This window comes from Lytechinus pictus, chromosome 5, assembly GCF_037042905.1.
Source record: "Lytechinus pictus isolate F3 Inbred chromosome 5, Lp3.0, whole genome shotgun sequence".
Lineage (NCBI taxonomy): Eukaryota > Metazoa > Echinodermata > Echinoidea > Temnopleuroida > Toxopneustidae > Lytechinus > Lytechinus pictus.
Window position 1 is genome coordinate 28,451,467 of NC_087249.1, and position 10,478 is coordinate 28,461,944.

Here is a 10,478-nt window from a genome sequence, read left to right on the forward strand (position 1 = left end):
TACGAACAGCTTTATGATACAACCAACTGAAACAGGAAAAATATCTTTCAAGATCACTTTGGCGCAAATTTTTAGCTCCAAAAGATCGCCCAAATCTAGCACACGTGCTTGTTCAAGCGCATGTGCAATCCCATTGAGCCAAAACTTTGCCTGCCAATGAGTTCTGAGATTGACTGCCATGTCTGTCTGTCATAATTAAAGTGGGGTGTTGCAAATTTATGTAGAAATACATATAGCACTTCTGTTATGGTGAGTGAATGCACAAAATGTAAAGGGAACAATAGTTTGTTCGTCAATAAATATTATCAGATCAAGAATGTGGAAAGGGGTCCCGGGACTAACCTTTACTTACTTGTGCAGTTGTTACATCTTCCATTTAAAAAACTAGCACATCAATGATGTGCAGCTCATCCGGCATCTCGCCAAGAAATTTAACACAATTTTTAATTTCAGCCCAGTTGACACTGTATTGAATAATTTTGGTAACATAAATGGAGGAAACAGAATTGACATTAATAAAGAAATGACAGAGAAGCATTTTTTTGTGATTTATGAATAAATTTTGTATAAATAAGCATAAATTTTCTAGTCAAAATTTCTAAGTTCTGTGTAGAACCTTGGTGAACCTCATGTAGCTCTTAGATGGAACAAGAAAAATTCAAAATTGGTCAACAAATAAACAAGCATATTTTGTGAGTTTTGAAAAATATGCATAAATTAGCATATATCTAATGAGTTTCAAAATTCTGTGTAGAAATTTTGTATCCCCACCTAGAGCTATCATATAAAGCAAACAAAATTGAAATTGATCAACAAATAAGGAGAAAAAGCATTGTTTGTGATTTATGAATAAATTTTGCATAAATTAGCATAATTTTCTAGTCAAAATTCTGTGTAGACCTTGGTGAACCTCATGTAGCTCTTAGATGGAACAAGAAAAATTCAAAATTGGTCAACAAATAAACAAGCATATTTTGTGAGTTTTGAAAAATATGCATAAATTAGCATATATCTAATGAGTTTCAAAATTCTGTGTAGAAATTTTGTATCCCCACCTAGAGCTATCATATAAAGCAAACAAAATTGAAATTGATCAACAAATAAGGAGAAAAAGCATTGTTTGTGATTTATGAATAAATTTTGCATAAATTAGCATAATTTTCTAGTCAAAATTCTGTGTAGAAGTTTGGTGAACCTCATGAAGCTCTACCAAATGGAAGCAAAAATATCAAAATTGGTCAACAAATAGAGAAAAAGTTCTAGCATTTTTTGTGAATTTTGAAAAATGCACATAAATTAGTATATCTAATGAGTTTCAAAATTCTGTACGTAGAAGTTTTGAATCCCCCACCTAGTGCTATCATATGAAGCAAACAGAATTGAAATCGCACTTGAAATGATGAAGAAGAAGCATTTTGAAATTGTGGACAGATGAGGATGCCAAGCCACGGCATAAGCTCATCTGGCCCTTCAGGCTGGATGAGCTAAAAAACGGGAAAATTGACATATTTTCAATTTTTCCTTGATAAAGATTGCTACTTCATGAAGGCCCCCATTCCACAGAGGGGAGTCCTTTGAAGGACCTTTAAGGTCCTTCAAAGGTCCTTTAAGGATTATCGTGAGACAGAATTCCTGACATCGAGGCACAAACTGGACCCTTAAAAAAAGGAAAAGTTAGATGTCTATGTCGCGTTGTTTTGGTATCGATCGGCCATTTTGTTTTCAATTTTGACAGAAGGAGAACGAACAAGACAGAACTTTTCCTTTTTTTGAGTCCAGTTTGTGCCTCGATGTCAGGAATTCTGTGTCACGATAGACCTTCATCCATAATCGAGGTAAGTGCATAATTTATTTTTTCCCCTTTATTTGGAGTGCTATTGCGACCACATTCTACCCCATTTTGGAGAGTATATGTTTCACTAGTATAGCTCCCTGGGTTAGCTTCGTCTCACCCATGGGTGCATCCACTGGCGTACCTAGGATTTTCCAGAAAGGGGGGCAAATTTTTTGGAGGATATTTCATCCGCGAAAAAATTTGACAAAAAAAAAGTCTTCAACCACAAATTATTATTTCACAAATAATAAAATTTATTGTGATTATAAATAATTAGTATAATACTGCTAATTATTTATAATCACGTAATAAATTTTATTATTTGTGATATAATAATTTTTATCTATAAATTGTTCTTCAAAACGGCATTGCTAACCGGATGTACGTCATACGTAAGCGGTTCAAGGGTCGACCCTATTGTATTTGTGTTGTGTACATTTGGATCGAGGGATCTACACGACATCGGTCTGGTAAGAAACCTTTATTTTTTAACATTTTAATTGACTATTTCTTTAAACCTTCCTACGCATTAGGCGTAGCGTAAGAAGGTGTAGAGATTAATAAAATCACTACCCTTTACGTGATTTTTAATAAAAAAGATGGATTTCCTAGGGAAATCCATCTTTGTTTACATGTGTCTCTTATACATATATGGGAGGGGATTCAAGACTCCAATGATGAAGTATATGTCAAAGGATTTTAAAAAGACATCATCTTGGAGTCCTCTACCTCGGGCTAAGTTCATGCAGGCTCCACTCCACTTCACTACCGCTACACTACGCTCCACCTATCCGAACTTCGGGACGGTGAACCATTTCGGATATACCGAGTGACAAACGTGGGATGAATTGATGGTTTATTGTAAAAATTACAGAAAAAAAATATAACGAGAAAGATAAATAGCTTAATATCTTATTTTACACCCGTATTTCACGGCGTGTTCATCCTCTGGTTATCCTCAAAATTGGTGATTTTGGGCCAGTATCAAATTCCTCACACGTATTATTCACGGCCGATTTCAAAACATTGTATGCAACGAACGTAGAGGGCAGCAACACACATCAGTGTTGCTATTATATTAGGAAGGTCCACTCGATACGCGCATACAATGTTTTGATATCGGTCGTGAATAATACGTGTGAGGAATTTGATACTGGCCCAAAATCACAAATTTTGAGGATAACCGGAGGAGGGACATGGAGTGAAATACAGCCAGGTGTAGAGTGAGATATTAAGCTATTTTGTATTTATCTTTCTCGTTACATTTTTTTCCTGTAATTTTTACAATAAACCATCATTTTATCCCACCTTTGTCACTCGGTATATCCGAAATGGTTCACCGTCCTGAAGTTCGGGTAGGTGGAGCGTAGTGTAGCGGTACGGTAGTGAAGTGGAGCCTGCACCACTCACACTATTGCAAGGTTAGTATATTCTATACAAACCTCGCACAACCATCGTGTTTTTGTAGTGGATTTTAGAGTTGTCGTTAACATCGCTTCATAACGTGAATGATGTTAGCCGAAACCCATTCCGCTACTCACCAGGGCTTTTTATGGTATAAAGAGTTCCATTTTCAATTTTTAACATATTTTTTTTATTTAAAAGGACACAAAAAAGAGCAAAATCGCTTACCTCCGCATGGAAAGTGGCTTCGCACGTCTCGGAAATAAAAAGGAGGTCGTTGGTGGCGCTAATACAGTTCACAACCTTAATTCAGCTGTGTGGTTTTTTTTTAACTAGATTCACGAATAATTGTATGCGCAATTCCAATAATTGTTTGATAAAATAGAGACCCCAATAAATGCAATAACTTAAAAACGTACTTTTTTATTATTTTTGCTGACGATAATACTTTTTGGAAAATATTCAAAACGATGACAAATTAAAAAAAAAATATAGAAAATTCTATGTACCTTGAACAAAGCCCCGCAAGTGCTACCGTTTGTTTGTCAATTAACGTTCCACCAAAGTCTTTACAGTAAAAAGATTGAACACTATGCCCACTTCGCGTAACGCTTTGCATCGATTTACATCGATTTACGTGAAGATAATTTCTGTGTCTAGTCTTTCAATTGTAGTGTCTTTGATATGAAGATAAATCGCGCGCCCTCTTTCGCTCATTAGACGAAAAATTTGAGAGCTAGAAAGGTAGCTTTCGTACTTTGTCAATGAGAAGAAAAATCAACGCTTAAATGACGCATTTTGAGGGATATTTACAAATTATGAGGAATTGACTTCACATTGTTTCGTAAGTTTCGTATGAGGACTTCATTCTGTAAGTCCTCGTATTAATTTTTCGTAAATTAACGTTATTTGTTGAATGCGCCGTGCCTTCAATTATTCTGTAGTCGGCGGCTGAGATGTAGCCGTGGGTGAGCCTGCACGAACTTCGCCCGAGGCACTAGGAGTCCTCAAGACTACCGGCAAGTAGTGAGGAGTTTCGGCAAATATTACTTCTGCAATGAGCGATGTTTGCCGACTACTTCGAAATCCAGGGTCAAACGCGGTCCGGTGTACGAGGTTAGTATACATACTACCAGTATTACTAACCTCGTACTAGCAGTAGAGGCGCACGGCCAATATTTGGAGACTGTCTGACAGTCTCCAATGTGGGAGATTATCTCCAATATCAGAGACTTTTGTAAAGAATTTGGGTATCCAATTTTTTTATTTGATTTGAATTTATTTTTCTTCTACATAACAATATAATATAACATAAATGTAACAAACATATATTGACAATAAATCAGGTATAAATCATTTAGCATAAAATTAATAGCAGAAGATGGATTGCCATAGTAAGCAAAAAAATGCTTGAAAATATGACAAACCGAAACATATGTTAACCATATAATCATATTATGAGCAGAATGGACAATAACAAATTATTAAAGTATCAATTAAGTATAATATAAAAAAGAGAAGAACAAAATCTAACAAGCCAAAACTTGCTATAATATATATAATCAAGTAAAAAAAAAAAAAAATAATAATAATGATAATGACAAATGAAGATGATGATGATGATGATGATGATGATAGTGGTGACGGTGGTGGTGGTGGTGGAAATAATGTTAATGATGATGGAAACGGAATATTGGAACATGATTATGACACAAGAAAGTTTATTTTACATATTCCGATAGTAACATGACCTTAACTTTAGCTTTGAATGAGTGTAGGGAGCAAGAGGATTTAATTGAGTCTGGGAGAGGATTCCAAAGGTCAGGACCATGATGTCTTACGGATCTCTGGGCAATACGTAGTTTTGGATTGACTAAATGTAAATTAGAGGAATTACGGGTGGGGTAATCATGAATGGTTTTATTCAAAGTATAAAAATTTTGAAATGAATTTGGTAGCATCCCATTTGAATACTTGAAAATGAACAATAAACTTTGTAGTGTATTAATGTCAAATACTGTCAGAGTTTTTAATTGGTAAAATAATGGTTTGGAGTGAGATAAATATTGTGAACCGGTACAAATGCGAAGCGCTTTCTTTTGCAATAAGTGAATAGAATTTATTTTTGTTTTGTTTGTTGTGGCCCATACTAAATTGCTATACGTTATATACGGTAAAATCAATGAATTATAAAGCAACGCAAGTGTTTTGCAAGGAATACATTTCTTTAATTTATATAGTATACCAACATTCCTAGAAATAGAAGTTATTATATGGCGTATATGTTTGTTCCAATTTAAATTTTCGTCAATGACGACACCCAAAAACTTCGTTTGATGCTTTCTTTCAAGAGGAACATTATCTATAAATATGTTGTAATGTATGTCATTTATATGAGATCGTATGTGTTTAAAATACATGAAATTAGTTTTGTTGATATTGAGAGACAATTTGTTACATTTAAACCATAAAGATAATTTCAGTAACTCATTATTTAGTGTGTCAACTAGGGTGTTAAGGTTATAATGTGAGTAAAATATGTTAGTATCATCTGCAAATAATATAAACGATAGAAGAGAAGTTGTATTAGTTAAGTCATTGATATATAATAAAAAAAGTAATGGGCCTAAATATCGATCCTTGTGGGACACCGCATCGGATTGGTAGAAAAGTTGAAGAAACATCATTAAATACAACATATTGTTTTCTATTGGTTAAATAGCTTTGAAACCAGGAAAGAGCAACACCACGAATTCCATAAGAGTAAAGTTTTTGAAGTAAAATTTGGTGGTCAATCGTATCAAAGGCCTTTGATAGATCCATAAATACCCCTATTACATGTTCTTTATTGGCTATAGAATCTGTTATTTTATCATATAATCTAATCAGCGCAAGGTCAGTTGAATGACTTTTTCTGAAACCATATTGATTTGAATTTAATAAATTATGTGTATCCAAAAACTTGTATAGCCTCTTGTAAATAATCTTTTCAATGATTTTAGATATACTAGGGAGAATCGATATAGGTCTATAATTACTTATTTCATGAGGGTTGTCTTTCTTAAAAATAGGATTTACTTTAGCAATTTTTAAGCACTCTGGACATTTCCCAGTATTGAGTGAGAGATTAAAAATATGAGTCAGAGGGGGTGCAATAAAATGTATAATTTGTTTAAGGAGAAAATTACTAATTCTATCATGGCCCTGTGCTTTACTGGACTTAAGAGTTTTTGTTATTTCTATTATTTCATTATCATTTGTGGGATTCAAAAACAGTGAAGCTATTGCAGGTTCCGGGAGAAACTTAGTAAAGCTTTCATTTGGTTTACTTAGGTTTTTTGCTAATTTAGGTCCGATATTTACAAAAAAAGAATTAAAAGAGTGAGCTATGTCTTGGGAATTTATATTCACATTATCCAATGTAAAATTATCAGTGGGTGATTCTTTTCTTTTCTTACCAATTAAATCATTTATAACCCCCCATGTAGACTTCATATTTGATTTTGCTCTGTCAATTTTTTCAGAATAATAGCTTTTACGAGAGGAGCGAATTATATTAGTTAATCTATTTCGGTATGTTTTATATTTATTTTTATTATCATCAGTTGGGTTTCTCAAATATTTTTTATATAGCTTATTCCTTTTATGTATAGATCGTAATATCGATTTCGATATCCATGGCATTTTACCAGTCTTATTATTTTTATTTATAGGTACAAGAGGGAAATTTTTCTCGTAATACTTCTGTAATTTTTTATGAAAATTTTCATACGAAATATTTGCATCTAATTCACTAAAAACATCCAACCATTCTTCATTCGTTAGATCACTTTTAAGAGATTCAATATTTTGGGCTGTTACTTTTCTGTACATATTCGATTTGTCTGACTTCTTAATTGATATATCATTATTACACATTACAAAAATTGGAAGATGGTCAGATATATCAGAGTATAGTAGTCCACTGGTAACTTCTTTATCGAAAATATTGGAAAAAATATTGTCTATAAGAGTAGAAGAATGACTATCAATCCTTGTTGGTTTATTTATATGTGGATAACAGCTATTAGCATATATAGTGTGAAGAAGGGTATCATGATAATTACTTTGCGATAACAAATCAATATTGAAATCACCCATTAAATATAAATGTTTACCTTCCCCCGTAAAAGAATGTAGGCATTTATCAAGATCTTCGCAAAAGGAATTAATAGCACAATGAGGTGGTCTGTAAATTAATCCAATTATTATGTTTTTGTTATTGGAATTGATGATTTCTAAAAATAAGGATTCAGATTGTTCTAATGATATTTCTTTACGGAGTTTGAATTGCAATTGATCATTAATATAAAACGCAATGCCCCCTCCTCTCTTTTCTTCACGATCTTTCCTAATTAATGTATAGTTTTTCAAGTTGAATAGATTAGGCGAGGTATTATGAAGCCATGTTTCCGAAACACCAATAACTGAAAAGGGGAAATCATTGAGGGTAAAAATCATTGTTTCGAGAGAATCAAAATTTTTACTAAGACTTCTAGAATTCACATGAAGTAAACTAAATCTTTGGTCAGTTTTATGAAAATTAGAGTTAAATTCAGAAGCGGAATAATAGTTACTATCAGATGATAAATTGTTGGTATTGTAAATCGAAAACAAGTCGAGGTCAGTATTCACAGTAAATTTGTACTAAAACCAATATTTTGTGATTAAAGGCATAACAAATATTACGCAAACAAATCATCTGTGTCATTATAGTATAGTGATAATGTTCATGAGATGAAAGGAGAATGGAAGAAAGATATAATGGTGAAAAATGACATGATGGTGAGGGGGAATGAAGATGGGGATGATGAAAATGATACAAAGCTTTTAAGGAGTACATTGAAATATGATTTGGCATAACGTCAAAATCAATGCTTTTGAGCATCTCAACCATAGAAAAAAAAAGAAACTGTTGGAACCCTTTTACATACAAATACTATGTCTCAGCACGGCTGTATCACATCATGGCATGAAAATGTATTGTTTATTTTGAATCTATATATAATTGATTGATAGTGTCATAATTAATACATTAAGATTTAACATGTCTATTGGATTTTTTTACAAGAAATGAATTTAACCCGGCATTAGAGGGAGGCTGATAATGATAACGAAAGAGAGCAGTGCAGAGACATAGATTGTACATGTTATGTATAAAGGATATAATAAATACATGGCATAAAGTAATATCCTACATATACATGGCATAAAGTAATATCCTACATGTACATAACATAATCGGCTATAGCAATATAATCGTGTTAAACAGGAGAAAAATCCATTCAGAGCAGTATATCGGTTCATGATGAAACAATTATTATTGCATGCTAGGCAATTGTCTTCGGCAAAATGTAATAAGCTCCTATTATGTTCATTTTCATAGGCAAAATGTAATAAGCCTCTATCTTGTTCATATAAAGTATTGTAGGACAAACTGTGTTAGTTGCAATAAGAGACTAAAAATGTTGTAAGATTGTTTTCAGAATCATCTGCAATGTCTTTTAATAATATATTTGCAATATATTATTTTTTAACATTAATAAAATTAATGGTTCAACAAGTGGAATGCCTCTGGCCGTCTCACCTGCATCACGCGATTCAATATAGCAGCAGTGCTGATTTTGAAAACTACTATAACTCGCACAAGATGTTCAGTGATACTTGGTTACTCTTATTTCCACGTTTTATGAACTAGACCAATACACTTATAGAGATATGATGGCAATTCAACAAATACCCCCAACGTGGCCAAAGTTCTTTGACCTTACATGACCTTTGACCTTGATCATGTGACCTGAAACTCGCACAGGATGTTCAGTGATACTTGATTACTATTATGTCCAAGTTTTATGAACTAGACCAACACACTTTCAAATTTATGGCTGTAATTCAACAAATACCCCAATTTGGCCAAAGTTCATTGACCCTAAATGACCTTTGACCTTGATCATGTGACCTGAAACTTGCACAGGATGTTCAGTAATACTTGATTACTATTATGTTCAAGTTTCATGAATCAGATCCATAAACTTTCAAAGTTATGATGGTAATTCAACAGATACCCCCAATTCGGCCAAAGTTCATTGACCCTAAATGACCTTTGACCTTGGTCATGTGATGTGAAACTCATGCAGGATGTTCAGTGATACTTGATTAACCTTATGTATAAGTTTCATGAACTAGGTCCATATATTTTCTAAGTTATGATGACATTTCAAAAACTTAACCTTAGGTTAAGATTTTGATGTTGATTCCCCCAACATGGTCTAAGTTCATTGACCCTAAATGACCTTTGACCTTGGTCATGTGACATGAAACTCAGGCAGGATGTTCAGTAATACTTGATTAACCTTATGGCCAAGTTTCATGAACTAGGTCCATATACTTTCTAAGTTATGTTGTCATTTCAAAAACTTAACCTCAGGTTAAGATTTGGTGTTGACGCCGCCGTCGCCGCCGCCGCCGCCGCCGCCGCCGTCGCCGTCGGAAAAGCGGCGCCTATAGTCTCACTCTGCTATGCAGGTGAGACAAAAATCAATTGTATATTAAAGAAAAATCAAGTTTTTATTACTCATGTGATATAAAATGTTTAAAAAATACATTGTTTATACGCTATCAACATGCACTAGAAGAAATAAAGTAGTTATATCATCATAGCAAAAGAAAAGAAAAACGTCAATAATCGATTCATACTGAATCCATAAAGACTCATAAAAAAGAAAAATAAATTTAAAAATATTGTTCTAACAGCTTACACCTTACAATCGATATTATACTTCGAATCAATATATTCCTTCTTCTTTAAAAGAAAAAAAAAACAGCAACAACAAATGATAAATACTATCGGAGCAAGAAAACTCAACACCACCTGTACACGGCGTCAAATCGTACATTGGATTCATTAAGTAAGATTGTATTTAATGAATCGATGTAATATGAAAAAAAAATGATTTGATGCAATAAAATAGAAATTACTTTTTTCTTTTGGGTCCAATAGCCAAATATTGTATATAAATCTAAGTCCAATTTCCAAAATTTATATTTTTATCCAAAATAGTGTAATTTGGAACATACATTGAGTGTAATTACACTTATTCATTTTTAATCGTTTTTATTTTCTTACCATGCTTGAAAGTTGATGTTGACAAGCAAAAATCTTTGATGAAAAAATAGTAAAATCGAACAAATTTTGCTTAAA